Genomic DNA, 17,988 nt, shown 5'->3' with positions numbered 1-17,988 from the left:
CCAGGTTATACCAGCTGTACATATATCATTATATACAGGAGATCCCCAGGTTATACCAGCTGTACATATATCATTATATACAGGAGATCCCCAGGTTATACCGGCTGTACATATATCATTATATACAGGAGATCCCCAGGTTATACCGGCTGTACATATATCACTAAATACAGGAGATCCCCAGGTTATACCGGCTGTACATATATCATTATATACAGGAGATCCCCAGGATATACCGGCTGTACATATATCATTATATACAGGAGATCCCCAGGTTATACCAGCTGTACATATATCATTATATACAGGAGATCCCCAGGTTATACCGGCTGTACATATATCATTATATAGAGGAGATCCCCAGGTTATACCGGCTGTACATATATCATTATATACAGGAGATCCCCAGGTTATACCAGCTGTACATATATCATTATATACAGGAGATCCCCAGGTTATACCGGCTGTACATATATCATTATATACAGGAGATCCCCAGGTTACACCAGCTGTACATATATCATTATATACAGGAGATCCCCAGGTTATACCGGCTGTACATATATCATTATATACAGGAGATCCCCAGGTTATACCGGCTGTACATATATCATTATATACAGGAGATCCCAAGTTTATACCGGCTGTACATATATCATTATGTACAGGCGATCACCAGGTTATACCGGCTGTACATATATCATTATATACAGGAGATCCCCAGGTTATACCGGCTGTACATATATCATTATATACAGGAGATCCCCAGGTTATACCGGCTGTACATATATCATTATATACAGGATATACCCAGGTTATACCAGCTGTACATATATCATTATATACAGGAGATCCCCAGGTTATACCGGCTGTACATATATCATTATATACAGGAGATCCCCAGGTTATACCAGCTGTACATATATCATTATATACAGGAGATCCCCAGGTTATACCAGCTGTACATATATCATTATATACAGGAGATCTCCAGGTTATACCAGCTGTACATATATCATTATATACAGGAGATCCCCAGGTTATACCGGCTGTACATATATCATTATATACAGGAGATGCCCAGGTTATACCGGCTGTACATATATCATTATATACAGGAGATCCCCAGGTTATACCGGCTGTACATATATCATTATATACAGGAGATCCCCAGGTTATACCGGCTGTACATATATCATTATATACAGGAGATCCCCAGGTTATACCAGCTGTACATATATCATTATATACAGGAGATCCCCAGGTTATACCGGCTGTACATATGTCATTATATACAGGAGATCCCCAGGTTATACCGGCTGTACATATATTATTATATACAGGAGATCCCCAGGTTATACCGGCTGTACATATATCATTATATACAGGAGATCCCCAGGTTATACCGGCTGTACATATATCATTATATACAGGAGATCCCCAGGTTATACCGGCTGTACATATATCAGTATATACAGGAGATCCCCAGGTTATACCGGCTGTACATATATCATTATATACAGGAGATCCCCAGGTTCTACCAGCTTTACATGTATCATTATATACAGGAGATCCCAAGGCTATACCAGCTGTACATCTATCATTATATACAGGAGATGCCCAGGTTATACCAGCTATACATATATCATAATATATAGGAGATCCCCAGGTTATACCGGCTGTACATATATCATTATATACAGGAGATCCCCAGGTTATACCAGCTGTACATATATCATTATATACAGGAGATCCCCAGGTTATACCAGCTGTACATATATCATTATATACAGGAGATCCCCAGGTTACACCGGCTGTACATATATCATTATATACAGGAGATCCCCAGGTTATACCGGCTGTACATATATCATTATATACAGGAGATCCCCAGGTTATACCAGCTGTACATATATCATTATATACAGGAGATCCCCAGGTTATACCGGCTGTACATATATCACTATATACAGGAGATCCCCAGGTTATACCAGCTATACATATATCATTATATACAGGAGATCCCCAGGTTATAGCGGCTGTACATATATCATTATATACAGGAGATCCCCAGGTTATACCGGCTGTACATATATCATTATATACAGGAGATCCCCAGGTTATACCGGCTGTACATATATCATTATATACAGGAGATCCCCAGGTTATACCGGCTGTACATATATCATTATATACAGGAGATCCCCAGGTTATACCGGCTGTACATATATCATTATATACAGGAAATCTCCAGGTTATACCAGCTGTACATATATCATTATATACAGGAGATCCCTAGGTTATACCAGCTGTACATATATCATTATATACAGGAGATCCCCAGGTTATACCAGCTGTACATATATCATTATATACAGGAGATCCCCAGGTTATACCGGCTGTATATATATCATTATATACAGGGGATCCCCAGGCTATACCGGCTGTACATATATCATTATATACAGGAGATGCCCAGGTTATACCGGCTGTACATATATCATTATATACAGGAGATCCCCAGGTTATACCAGCTGTACATATATCATTATATACAGGAGATCTCCAGGTTATACCGGCTGTACATATATCATTATATACAGGAGATCCCCAGGTTATACCGGCTGTACATATATCATTATATACAGGAGATCCCCAGGTTACACCGGCTGTACATATATCATTATATACAGGAGATCCCCAGGTTATACCAGCTGTACATATATCATTATATACAGGGGATCCCCAGGTTATACCGGCTGTACATATATCATTATATACAGGAGATCCCCAGGTTATACCGGCTGTACATATATCATTATATACAGGAGATCCCCAGGTTATACCGGCTGTACATATATCATTATATACAGGAGATCCCCAGGTTATACCAGCTGTACATATATCATTATATACAGGAAATCCCCAGGTTATACCAGCTGTACATATATCATTATATACAGGAGATCCCCAGGTTATACCAGCTGTACATATATCATTATATATAGGAGATCCCCAGGTTATACCAGCTGTACATATATCATTATATACAGGAGATCCCCAGGTTATACCAGCTGTACATATATCACTATATACAGGAGATCCCCAGGTTATACCGGCTGTACATATATCATTATATACAGGAGATGCCCAGGTTATACCGGCTGTACATATATCATTATATACAGGAGATCCCCAGGTTATACCAGCTGTACATATATCATTATATACAGAAGGTCCCCAGGTGATACCGGCTGTACATATATTATTATATACAGGAGATCCCCAGGTTATACCAGCTGTACATATATCATTATATACAGGAAATCCCCAGGTTATACCAGCTGTACATATATCATTATATACAGGAGATCCCCAGGTTATACCAGCTGTACATATATCATTATATACAGGAGATCCCCAGGTTATACCAGCTGTACATATATCATTATATACAGGAGATCCCCAGGTTATACCAGCTGTACATATATCACTATATACAGGAGATCCCCAGGTTATACCGGCTGTACATATATCATTATATACAGGAGATGCCCAGGTTATACCGGCTGTACATATATCATTATATACAGGAGATCCCCAGGTTATACCAGCTGTACATATATCATTATATACAGAAGGTCCCCAGGTTATACCGGCTGTACATATATCATTATATACAGGAGATCCCCAGCTTATAACGGCTGTACATATATCATTATACACAGGAGATCCCCAGGTTATACCGGCTGTACATATATTATTATATACAGGAGATCCCCAGGTTATACCGGCTGTACATATATCATTATATACAGGAGATCCCAAGGTTATACCAGCTGTACATATATCATTATATACAGGAGATCCCCAGGTTATACCCGCTGTACATATATCATTATATACAGGAGATCCCCAGGTTATACCGGCTGTACATATATCATTATATACAGGAGACCCCAAGGTTATACCGGCTGTACATATATCATTATATACAGGAGATCCCAAGGTTATACAAGCTGTACATATATCATTATATACAGGAGATCCCCAGGTTATACCGGCTGTACATATATCATTATATACAGGAGATCCCCAGGTTATACCAGCTGTACATATATCATTATATACAGGAGATCCCCAGGTTATACCGGCTGTACATATATCATTATATACAGGAGACCCCAAGGTTATACCGGCTGTACATATATCATTATATACAGGAGATCCCCAGGTTATACCGGCTGTACATATATCATTATATACAGGAGATCCCCAGGTTATACCGGCTGTACATATATCATTATATACAGGAGATCCCCAGGTTACACCAGCTGTACATATATCATTATATACAGGAGATCCCCAGGTTATACCGGCTGTACATATATCATTATATACAGGAGATCCCCAGGTTATACCGGCTGTACATATATCATTATATACAGGAGATCCCCAGGTTATACCGGCTGTACATATATCATTATATACAGGAGATCCCCAGGTTATACCGGCTGTACATATATCATTATATACAGGATATACCCAGGTTATACCAGCTGTACATATATCATTATATACAGGAGATCCCCAGGTTATACCGGCTGTACATAAATCATTATATACAGGAGATCCCCAGGTTATACCAGCTGTACATATATCATTATATACAGGAGATCCCCAGGTTATACCAGCTGTACAGATATCATTATATACAGGAGATCTCCAGGTTATACCAGCTGTACATATATCATTATATACAGGAGATCCCCAGGTTATACCGGCTGTACATATATCATTATATACAGGAGATGCCCAGGTTATACCGGCTGTACATATATCATTATATACAGGAGATCCCCAGGTTATACCGGCTGTACATATATCATTATATACAGGAGATCCCCAGGTTATACCGGCTGTACATATATCATTATGTACAGGAGATCCCCAGGTTATACCGGCTGTACATGTATCATTATATACAGGAGATCCCCAGGTTATACCAGCTGTACATATATCATTATATACAGGAGATCCCCAGGTTATACCGGCTGTACATATGTCATTATATACAGGAGATCCCCAGGTTATACCGGCTGTACATATATCATTATATACAGGAGATCCCCAGGTTATACCGGCAGTACATATATCATTATATACAGGAGATCCCCAGGTTATACCGGCTGTACATATATCAGTATATACAGGAGATCCCCAGGTTATACCGGCTGTACATATATCATTATATACAGGAGATCCCCAGGTTATACCAGCTGTACATGTATCATTATATACAGGAGATCCCAAGGCTATACCAGCTGTACATATATCATTATATACAGGAGATGCCCAGGTTATACCAGCTGTACATATATCATTATATACAGGAGATCCCCAGGTTATACCGGCTGTACATATATCATTATATACAGGAGATCCCCAGGTTATACCAGCTGTACATATATCATTATATACAGGAGATCCCCAGGTTATACCGGCTGTACATATATCACTATATACAGGAGATCCCCAGGTTATACCAGCTGTACATATATCATTATATACAGGAGATCCCCAGGTTATAGCGGCTGTACATATATCATTATATACAGGAGATCCCCAGGTTATACCGGCTGTACATATATCATTATATACAGGAGATCCCCAGGTTATACCGGCTGTACATATATCATTATATACAGGAGATCCCCAGGTTATACCGGCTGTACATATATCATTATATACAGGGGATCCCCAGGCTATACCGGCTGTACATATATCATTATATACAGGAGATGCCCAGGTTATACCGGCTGTACATATATCATTATATACAGGAGATCCCCAGGTTATACCGGCTGTACATATATCATTATATACAGGAGATCTCAAGGTTATACCGGCTGTACATATATCATTATATACAGGAGATCCCCAGGTTATACCGGCTGTACATATATCATTATATACAGGAGATCCCCAGGTTATACTGGCTGTACATATATCATTATATAAAGGAGATCCCCAGGTTATACCGGCTGTACATATATCATTATATACAGGAGATCCCCAGGTTATACCGGCTGTACATATATCATTATATACAGGAGATCCCCAGGTTACACCGGCTGTACATATATCATTATATACAGGAGATCCCCAGGTTATACCAGCTGTACATATATCATTATATACAGGGGATCCCCAGGTTATACCGGCTGTACATATATCATTATATACAGGAGATCTCCAGGTTATACCGGCTGTACATATAGCATTATATACAGGAGATACCCAGGTTATACCGGCTGTACATGTATCATTATATACAGGAGATCCCCAGGTTATACCGGCTGTACATATATCATAATATACAGGAGATCCCCAGGTTATACCGGCTGTACATATATCATTATATACAGGAGATCCCCAGGTTATACCGGCTGTACATATATCATTATATACAGGAGATCCCCAGGTTATACCGGCTGTACATATATCATTATATACAGGAGATCCCCAGGTTATACCGGCTGTACATATATCATTATATACAGGAGATCCCCAGGTTATACCGGCTGTGCATATATCATTATATACAGGAGATCCCCGGGTTATACCGGCTGTACATATATCATTATATACAGGAGATCCCCAGGTTATACCAGCTGTACATATATCATTATATACAGGAGATCCCCAGGTTATACCAGCTGTACATATATCATTATATACAGGAGATCCCCAGGTTATACCGGCTGTACATATATCATTATATACAGGAGATCCCCAGGTTATACCGGCTGTACATATATCATTATACACAGGAGATCCCCAGGTTATACCGGCTGTACATATATCATTATATACAGGAGATCCCCAGGTTATACCAGCTGTACATATATCATTATATACAGGAGATCCCCAGGTTATACCGGCTGTACATATATCATTATATACAGGAGATCCCCAGGTTATACCGGCTGTACATATATCATTATATACAGGAGATCCCCAGGTTATACCGGCTGTACATATATCATTATATACAGGAGATCCCCAGGTTATACCGGCTGTACATATATCATTATATACAGGAGATTCCCAGGTTATACCGGCTGTACATATATCATTATATACAGGAGATCCCCAGGTTATACCGGCTGTACATATATCATTATATACAGGAGATCCCCAGGTTATACCGGCTGTACATATATCATTATATACAGGAGGTCCCCAGGTTATACCAGCTGTACATATATCACTATATACAGGAGGTCCCCAGCAATCACTATATACAGCTCCCCCAGCAATCACTGTATACAGCTTCCCGAGCAATCACTATATACAGCTTCCCCAGCAATCACTGTATACAGCTCCCCCAGCAATCACTATATACAGCTCCCCCAGCAATCACTATATACAGCTCCCCCAGCAATCACTATATACAGCTCCCCCAGCAATTACTGTATACAGCCCCCCAGCAATCACTATATACAGCTCCCCCAGCAATCACTATATACAGCTCCCCCAGCAATTACTGTATACAGCCCCCCTGCAATCACTATATACAGCCCCCCAGCAATCACTATATACAGCTCCCAGCAATCACTATATACAGCTCCCCCAGCAATCACTGTATACAGCTCCCCCAGCAATCACTATATACTTTTCCCCCAGCAATCACTATATACAGCTCCCCCAGCAATCACTATATACAGCTCCCCCAGCAACCACTATATACAGCTTCCCCAGCAATCACTATATACAGCTCCCCCAGCAATCACTATATACAGCTTCCCCAGCAATCAGTATATACAGCTCCCCCAGCAATCACTATGTACAGCTCCCCCAGCAATCACTATATACAGCTCCTAGCAATCACTGTATACAGCTCCCCCAGCAATCACTATATACAGCTCCCCCAGCAATCACTATATACAGCTCCCCCAGCAATCACTGTATACAGCTCCCCCAGCAATCACTATATACAGCTCCCCCAGTAATCACTATATACACCCCCAGCAATCACTATATACAGCTCCCCCAGCAATCACTATATACAGCTCCCCCAGCAATCACTATATACAGCTCCCCAGCAATCACTGTATACAGCTCCCCCAGTAATCACTATATACAGCCACCCAGCAATCACTATATACAGCTCCCCCAGTAATCACTATATACAGCTCCCCCAGTAATCACTATATACAGCTCCCCCAGCAATCAATATATACAGCTCCCCCAGCAATCACTATATACAGCTCCCCCAGTAATCACTATATACAGCTCCCCCAGCAACCACTATATACAGCCCCCAGCAATCACTGTATACAGCTCCCCCAGCAATCACTATATACAGCTCCCCCAGCAATCACTATATACAGCCCCCCAGCAATCACTATATACAGCTCCCCGAGCAATCACTATATACAGCTCCCCCAGCAACCACTGTATACAGCTCCCCCAGCAATCACTATATACAGCTCCCCCAGCAATCACTATATACAGCTCCCCCAGCAATCACTATATACAGCTCCCCCAGCAATCACTATATACAGCTCCCCCAGCAATCACTATATACAGCTCCCCCAGCAATCACTATATACAGCTCCTCCAGCAATCACTATATACTGCTCCCGCAGCAATCACTATATACAGCTCCCCCAGCAATCACTATATACAGCTCCCCCAGCAATCACTATATACAGCTCCCCCAGCAATCACTATATACAGCTCCCCCAGCAATCACTGTATACAGCTCCCCCAGCAATCACTATATACAGCTCCTAGCAATCACTGTATACAGCTCCCCCAGCAACCACTACATACAGCTCCCCCAGCAATCACTATATACAGCTCTCCCAGCAATCACTATATACAGCTCCTCCAGCAATCACTATATACAGCTCCTCCAGCAATCACTATATACAGCTCTCCCAGCAATCACTATATACAGCTCCTCCAGCAATCACTATATACAGCTCCCCCAGCAATCACTATATACAGCTCTCCCAGCAATCACTGTATACAGCCCCCCAGCAATCACTATATACAGCTCCCCCAGCAATCACTATATACAGCTCCCCCAGCAATCACTATATACAGCTCTCCCAGCAATCACTATATACAGCTCCCCCAGCAATCACTATATACAGCTCCCCCAGCAATCACTATATACAGCTCCCCCAGAAATCACTATATACAGCTCCCCCAGCAATCACTATATACAGCTCCAACAGCAATCACTATATACAGCTCCCCCAGCAATCACTATATACAGCTCCCCCAGCAATCACTGTATACAGCTCCAACAGCAATCACTGTATACAGCTCCCCCAGCAGTCACTGTATACAGCTCCAACAGCAATCACTGTATACAGCTCCCCCAGCAATCACTATATACAGCCCCCCCAGCAATCACTATATACAGCTCCAACAGCAATCACTATATACAGCTCCCCCAGCAATCACTGTATACAGCTCCCCCAGCAACCACTATATACAGTTCCTCTAGCAATCACTATATACAGCTCCCCCAGCAATCACTGTATACAGCTCCCCCAGCAATCACTATATACAGCTCCACGGCAATCACTATATACAGCTCCCCCAGCAATCACTGTATACAGCTCCCCCAGTAATCACTGTATACAGCTCCCCCAGCATTCACTGTATACAGCTCCCCCAGCAATCACTGTATACAGCTCCCCAGCAATCACTGTATACAGCTCCCCCAGCAATCACTATATACAGCTCCCAGCAATCACTATATACAGCTCCCAGCAATCGCTATATACAGCTCCCCCAGCAATCACTGTATACAGCTCCCCCAGCAATCACTATATACAGCTCCCCCAGTAATCACTATATACAGCTCCCCCAGCAATCACTATATACAGCTCCCCCAGCAATCACTGTATACAGCTCCCCCAGCAATCACTATATACAGCTCCCCCAGCAATCACTGTATACAGCTCCCCCAGTAATCACTGTATACAGCTCCCCCAGCATTCACTGTATACAGCTCCCCCAGCAATCACTGTATACAGCTCCCCAGCAATCACTGTATACAGCTCCCCCAGCAATCACTATATACAGCTCCCAGCAATCACTATATACAGCTCCCAGCAATCGCTATATACAGCTCCCCCAGCAATCACTGTATACATCTCCCCCAGCAATCACTATATACAGCTCCCCCAGTAATCACTATATACAGCTCCCCCAGTAATCACTATATACAGCTCCCCCAGCAATCACTATATACAGCTCCCCCAGCAATCACTGTATACAGCTCCCCCAGCAATCACTATATACAGCCCCCCAGTAATCACTATATACAGCCCCCCAGCAATCACTATATACAGCTCCCCCAGCAATCACTATATACAGTTCCCCCAGCAATCACTATATACAGCTCCCCCAGCAATCACTATATACAGCTCCCCCAACAATCACTATATACAGCTCCCCCAGCAATCACTATATACAGCTCCCCCAGCAATCACTATATACAGCTCCCCCAGGAATCACTATATACAGCTTTCCCAGCAATCACTATATACAGCTCCCTCAGCAATCACTATATACAGCTCCCCCAGCAACCACTATATACAGCTCCCCCAGCAATCACTATATACAGCTCCCCAAGCAATCACTATATACAGCTCCCCAAGCAATCACTATATACAGCTCCCCCAGAAATCATTAAATACAGCTCCCCCAGCAACCACTATATACAGCTCCCCCAGCAATCACTATATACAGCTCCCCCAGCAATCACTGTATACAGCTCCCCAAGCAATCACTATATACAGCTCCCCCAGCAACCACTGTATACAGCTCCCCCAGCAATCACTATATACAGCTCCACCAGCAATCACTATATACAGCTCCCCCAGCAATCACTGTATACAGCTCCCACATCAATCACTGTATACAGCTCCCCCAGCAATCACTGTATACAGCTCCCCCAGCAATCACTATATACAGATCCCCCAGCAATCACTGTATACAGCTCCCCCAGCAATCACTATATACAGCTCCCCCAGCAATCACTATATACAGCTCCCCCAGCAATCACTATATACAGCTCCCCCAGCAATCACTATATACAGCTCCCCCAGCAATCACTATATACAGCTCCCCCAGCAATCACTATATACAGCTCCCCCAGCAATAACTATATACAGCTCCCCCAGCAATCACTATATACAGTTCCCCCAGCAATCACTATATACAGCTCCCCAGCAATCACTGTATACAGCTCCCCCAGCAATCACTATATACAGCTCCCCCAGCAATCACTATATACAGCTCCCCCAGCAATCACTATATACAGCTCCCCAGCAATCACTATATACAGCTTTCTCAGGAATCACTATATACAGCTCCCCCAGCAATCACTATATACAGCTCCCCCAGCAATCACTATATACAGCTCCCCCAGCAATCACTATATACAGCCCCCCAGCAATCACTATATACAGCTCCCCAGCAATCACTGTATACAGCTCCCCGAGCAATCACTATATACAGCTTCCCCAGTAATCTCTATATACAGCTCCCCCAGCAATCACTATATACAGCTCCCCCAGCAATCACTATATACAGCTCCCCCAGCAATCACTATATACAGCCCCCCAGCAATCACTATATACAGCCACCCAGCAATCACTGTATACAGCTCCCCGAGCAATCACTATATACAGCTTCCCCAGTAATCTCTATATACAGCCCCCAGCAATAAATATATACAGCTCCCTCAGCATAATGACTATAATGACTATACATACATTCCCCTGTAACTACTATATATACAGTCCCGCTATAATGACTATATACAGAACCCACTAACTACATACAGCCCCCTATAATAACTGTATCCACATCAACTATAATAACTATATACTGTCCCCCTTTAATAACTAACTATATACAGACTATTATAATTATATACACACCCTACCCCCTATAATAACTATATACAGTACTAGGCAAAATAATAACATTGTACTCACCTTCCATCGTTCCCCCGATGCGCGCCGTCCTCAACTTCCCTCACGGTGTCGTCTTCCCTCGGGTGCATATCGGAGGTTAGACGAGATGGCGTCGCCCTGCTGCAGGTGCCATACTGATAAAGCTCCGATCATCTATGGCAGAGAAGGGAACTTGTTGTTCCCTCGCTCTGCCATAGAGTGTATTCAGGCAGCTGTTTTGTGTATGGCCTGGGGAGCCCGGATTCAAATATACCCACATTTGGTGGGGCCCCATTAAGGGCAAAGTGGTGGGGGCCCCGGGGCTCGCGCCCCAGGAGCCCCCCCTATGATCCGGTCATCCGGTCCTGATGATGATGGGAGATGACAACTGGGTGACAACTGATGTCCCCTGACACCGGAGGTAACAAACCTTCCTCGTTCCGGGGCAACTACAGGGAGATAGGTGACTACGGAGTTAAACCAGACTGACCGCTCTCCTGGAACCGGTGGTGTGTAGATGAAAGGAGAGGCGACAGGGAGCACATTGTCCCCGTATCCCGGGTATCAATACACATGGAATTGAATAAAATACTGAAGCGGGGTGTAGTGGGCTCCCCACTGCTGTACGTGCAGGCGCCATGTGATGATGTCATCATCCAGACAGTATCTTTGAGTCCTCCTCTGATTCTGGCCAGTATTTTTGAGTCCTCCTCTGATTCTGGCCAGTATTTTTGAGTCCTCCCCTGATACTGGCCAGTATTTTTGAGTCCTCCCCTGATTCTGGCCAGTATTTTTGAGTCCTCCCCTGATACTGGCCAGTATCTTTGAGTCCTCCCCTGATTCTGGCCAGTATTTTTCAGTCCTCCTCTGATTCTGGCCAGTATTTTTGAGTCCTCCTCTGATTCTGGCCAGTATTATTGAGTCCTCCCCTGATTCTGGCCAGTATTTTTGAGTCCTCCTCTGATTCTGGCCAGTATTATTGAGTCCTCCCCTGATTCTGGCCAGTATTTTTGAGTCCTCCCCTGATACTGGCCAGTATTTTTGAGTCCTCCCCTGATTCTGGCCAGTATTTTTGAGTCCTCCCCTGATACTGGCCAGTATCTTTGAGTCCTCCCCTGATTCTGGCCAGTATTTTTGAGTCCTCCCCTGATTCTGGCCAGTATTTTTGAGTCCTCCCCTGATCCTGGCCGGTATTTTTGAGTCTTCCCCTCATTGTGTCCAGTATCTTTGAGTCCTCCCCTCATAGTGGACAGTATTTTTGAGTCCTCCCCTGATTCTGGCCAGTATTTTTGAGTCCTCCTCTGATTCTGGCCAGTATTTTTGAGTCTTTCCCCTGATTCTGGCCAGTATTTTTGAGTCCTCCCCTGATTCTGGCCAGTATTTTTGAGTCCTCCTCTGATTCTGGCCAGTATTTTTGAGTCCTCCTCTGATTCTGTCCAGTATTTTTGAGTCCTCCTCTGATTCTGGCCGGTATTTTTGAGTCCTCCTCTGATTCTGGCCAGTATCTTTGAGTCCTCCCCTCATAGTGGCCAGTATTTTTGAGTCCTCCCCTGATACTGGCCAGTATCTTTGAGTCCTCCCCTGATTCTGGCCAGTATTTTTGAGTCCTCCTCTGATTCTGGCCAGTATTTTTGAGTCCTCCCCTGATCCTGGCCGGTATTTTTGAGTCTTCCCCTCATTGTGTCCAGTATCTTTGAGTCCTCCCCTCATAGTGGACAGTATTTTTGAGTCCTCCCCTGATTCTGGCCAGTATTTTTGAGTCCTCCCCTCATAGTGGCCAGTATTTTTGAGTCCTCCCCTGATTCTGGCCAGTATTTTTGAGTCCTCCTCTGATTCTGGCCAGTATCTTTGAGTCCTCCCCTCATAGTGGCCAGTATTTTTGAGTCCTCCTCTGATTCTGGCCAGTATTTTTGAGTCCTCCTCTGATTCTGGCCGGTATTTTTGAGTCCTCCTCTGATTCTGGCCAGTATTTTTGAGTCCTCCTCTGATTCTGGCCAGTATTTTTGAGTCCTCCTCTGATTCTGGCCAGTATTTTTGAGTCCTCCCCTGATTCTGGCCAGTATTTTTGAGTCCTCCCCTCATAGTGGCCAGTATTTTTGAGTCCTCCCCTGATTCTGGCCAGTATTTTTGAGTCCTCCTCTGATTCTGGCCAGTATTTTTGAGTCCTCCTCTGATTCTGGCCAGTATTTTTGAGTCCTCCTCTGATTCTGGCCAGTATTTTTGAGTCCTCCCCTCATAGTGGCCAGTATTTTTGAGTCCTCCCCTGATTCTGGCCAGTATTTTTGAGTCCTCCTCTGATTTTGGCCAGTATTTTTCAGTCCTCCTCTGATTCTGGCCAGTATTTTTGAGTCCTCCCCTGATTCTGGCCAGTATTTTTGAGTCCTCCTCTGATTCTGGCCAGTATTTTTGAGTCCTCCTCTGATTCTGGCCAGTATTTTTGAGTCCTCCTCTGATTCTGGCCGGTATTTTTGAGTCCTCCTCTGATTCTGGCCAGTATTTTTGAGTCCTCCTCTGATTCTGGCCAGTATTTTTGAGTCCTCCTCTGATTCTGGCCAGTATTTTTGAGTCCTCCCCTGATTCTGGCCAGTATTTTTGAGTCCTCCCCTCATAGTGGCCAGTATTTTTGAGTCCTCCCCTGATTCTGGCCAGTATTTTTCAGTCCTCCTCTGATTCTGGCCAGTATTTTTGAGTCCTCCTCTGATTCTGGCCAGTATTTTTGAGTCCTCCTCTGATTTTGGCCAGTATTTTTCAGTCCTCCTCTGATTCTGGCCAGTATTTTTGAGTCCTCCCCTGATTCTGGCCAGTATTTTTGAGTCCTCCTCTGATTCTGGCCAGTATTTTTGAGTCCTCCCCTGATTCTGGCCAGTATTTTTGAGTCCTCCTCTGATTCTGGCCAGTATTTTTGAGTCCTCCTCTGATTCTGGCCAGTATTTTTCAGTCCTCCTCTGATTCTGGCCGGTATTTTTGAGTCCTCCTCTGATTCTGGCCAGTATTTTTGAGTCCTCCCCTCATAGTGGCCAGTATTTTTGAGTCCTCCCCTGATTCTGGCCAGTATTTTTGAGTCCTCCTCTGATTTTGGCCAGTATTTTTCAGTCCTCCTCTGATTCTGGCCAGTATTTTTGAGTCCTCCTCTGATTCTGGCCGGTATTTTTGAGTCCTCCTCTGATTCTGGCCAGTATCTTTGAGTCCTCCCCTCATAGTGGCCAGTATTTTTGAGTCCTCCTCTGATTCTGGCCAGTATTTTTGAGTCCTCCTCTGATTCTGGCCGGTATTTTTGAGTCCTCCTCTGATTCTGGCCAGTATTTTTGAGTCCTCCTCTGATTCTGGCCAGTATTTTTGAGTCCTCCTCTGATTCTGGCCAGTATTTTTGAGTCCTCCCCTGATTCTGGCCAGTATTTTTGAGTCCTCCCCTCATAGTGGCCAGTATTTTTGAGTCCTCCCCTGATTCTGGCCAGTATTTTTGAGTCCTCCTCTGATTCTGGCCAGTATTTTTGAGTCCTCCTCTGATTCTGGCCAGTATTTTTGAGTCCTCCTCTGATTCTGGCCAGTATTTTTGAGTCCTCCCCTCATAGTGGCCAGTATTTTTGAGTCCTCCCCTGATTCTGGCCAGTATTTTTGAGTCCTCCTCTGATTTTGGCCAGTATTTTTCAGTCCTCCTCTGATTCTGGCCAGTATTTTTGAGTCCTCCCCTGATTCTGGCCAGTATTTTTGAGTCCTCCTCTGATTCTGGCCAGTATTTTTGAGTCCTCCTCTGATTCTGGCCAGTATTTTTGAGTCCTCCTCTGATTCTGGCCGGTATTTTTGAGTCCTCCTCTGATTCTGGCCAGTATTTTTGAGTCCTCCTCTGATTCTGGCCAGTATTTTTGAGTCCTCCTCTGATTCTGGCCAGTATTTTTGAGTCCTCCCCTGATTCTGGCCAGTATTTTTGAGTCCTCCCCTCATAGTGGCCAGTATTTTTGAGTCCTCCCCTGATTCTGGCCAGTATTTTTCAGTCCTCCTCTGATTCTGGCCAGTATTTTTGAGTCCTCCTCTGATTCTGGCCAGTATTTTTGAGTCCTCCTCTGATTTTGGCCAGTATTTTTCAGTCCTCCTCTGATTCTGGCCAGTATTTTTGAGTCCTCCCCTGATTCTGGCCAGTATTTTTGAGTCCTCCTCTGATTCTGGCCAGTATTTTTGAGTCCTCCCCTGATTCTGGCCAGTATTTTTGAGTCCTCCTCTGATTCTGGCCAGTATTTTTGAGTCCTCCTCTGATTCTGGCCAGTATTTTTCAGTCCTCCTCTGATTCTGGCCGGTATTTTTGAGTCCTCCTCTGATTCTGGCCAGTATTTTTGAGTCCTCCCCTCATAGTGGCCAGTATTTTTGAGTCCTCCCCTGATTCTGGCCAGTATTTTTGAGTCCTCCTCTGATTTTGGCCAGTATTTTTCAGTCCTCCTCTGATTCTGGCCAGTATTTTTGAGTCCTCCCCTGATTCTGGCCAGTATTTTTGAGTCCTCCTCTGATTCTGGCCAGTATTTTTCAGTCCTCCTCTGATTCTGGCCGGTATTTTTGAGTCCTCCTCTGATTCTGGCCAGTATTTTTCAGTCCTCCCCTCATAGTGGCCAGTATTTTTGAGTCCTCCCCTGATTCTGGCCAGTATTTTTGAGTCCTCCTCTGATTCTGGCCAGTATTTTTCAGTCCTCCTCTGATTCTGGCCGGTATTTTTGAGTCCTCCTCTGATTCTGGCCAGTATTTTTGAGTCCTCCTCTGATTCTGGCCAGTATCTTTGAGTCCTCCCCTTATAGTGGCCAGTATTTTTGTGTCCTCCCCTGATTCTGGCCAGTATTTTTCAGTCCTCCCCTCATAGTGGCCAGTATTTTTGAGTCCTCCTCTGATTCTGGCCAGTATTTTTGAGTCCTCCCCTGATTCTGGCCAGTATTTTTGAGTCCTCCTCTGATTCTGGCCAGTATCTTTGAGTCCTCCCCTTATAGTGGCCAGTATTTTTGTGTCCTCCCCTGATTCTGGCCAGTATTTTTGAGTCCTCCTCTGATTCTGGCCAGTATTTTTCAGTCCTCCCCTGATTCTGGCCAGTATTTTTGAGTCCTCCTCTGATTCTGTCCAGTATTTTTGAGTCCTCCTCTGATTCTGTCCAGTATTTTTGAGTCCTCCTCTGATTCTGGCCAGTATTTTTGAGCCCTCCCCTGATTCTGGCCAGTATCTTTGAGTCCTCCTCTGATTCTGGCCGGTATTTTTGAGCCCTCCTCTGATTCTGGCCAGTATCTTTGAGTCCTCCTCTGATTCTGGCCGGTATGTTTGAGTCCTCCCCTCATAGTGGCCAGTATTTTTCAGTCCTCCTCTGATTATGGCCAGTATTTTTAAGGGCTCCCCTGATTCTGGCCGGTATTTTTGAGTCCTCCCCTGATTCTGGCCAGTATTTTTCAGTCCTCCCCTCATAGTGGCCAGTAGAAGGGACTCAAAAGTACCGCCATAAAAGACTCAAAATCTGCTGCAACAGAGAGGGGACGGGGGGATGTTTTTGAGTCCTCAGCGTTGTTGCCAATACTTTAGACTCCTCTTTGATAGTGGGCAGAATTTTTGAGGCCCCTCCCCATTGTGACCATCTCTTGTGAGTACTCCCCTCATTGCGGTTGGTATTTTTGAGTCCCTTTTCATTGTATCCCTTATTTCCTCAATCTCCCCCCCCCCCCCCCAAAAGTGGTGAATATTTTTGAGTCCTGCCCAGATTGACGCCAGTTTCTCCGTCTCCAGCAGTTGTAGCCACAAGTCCTTGACTGTGGACAGTATTTTTGAGCCCCCCCCCCTTCCCATTTTAACCATTTCTTTTAGTTCTCCTCTCTAGTATTTTTCGGTTCCTTCTCGTTGTATCCTGTATTTTCAGAATCCTCCACGATAACAGTTGATATTTTTGAGCCATCCCCCAGTGTTTTTGAGTTCCCAGTCCCTTGTAGCCACTATTCTGTACTCCTTGTATATCTTGGCTGATATTTTTGAGCCCCTTCTC

The sequence above is a fragment of the Engystomops pustulosus genome, chromosome 1, assembly GCF_040894005.1.
Source record: "Engystomops pustulosus chromosome 1, aEngPut4.maternal, whole genome shotgun sequence".
Lineage (NCBI taxonomy): Eukaryota > Metazoa > Chordata > Amphibia > Anura > Leptodactylidae > Engystomops > Engystomops pustulosus.
Note: the sequence above shows the minus strand (reverse complement) of the source record.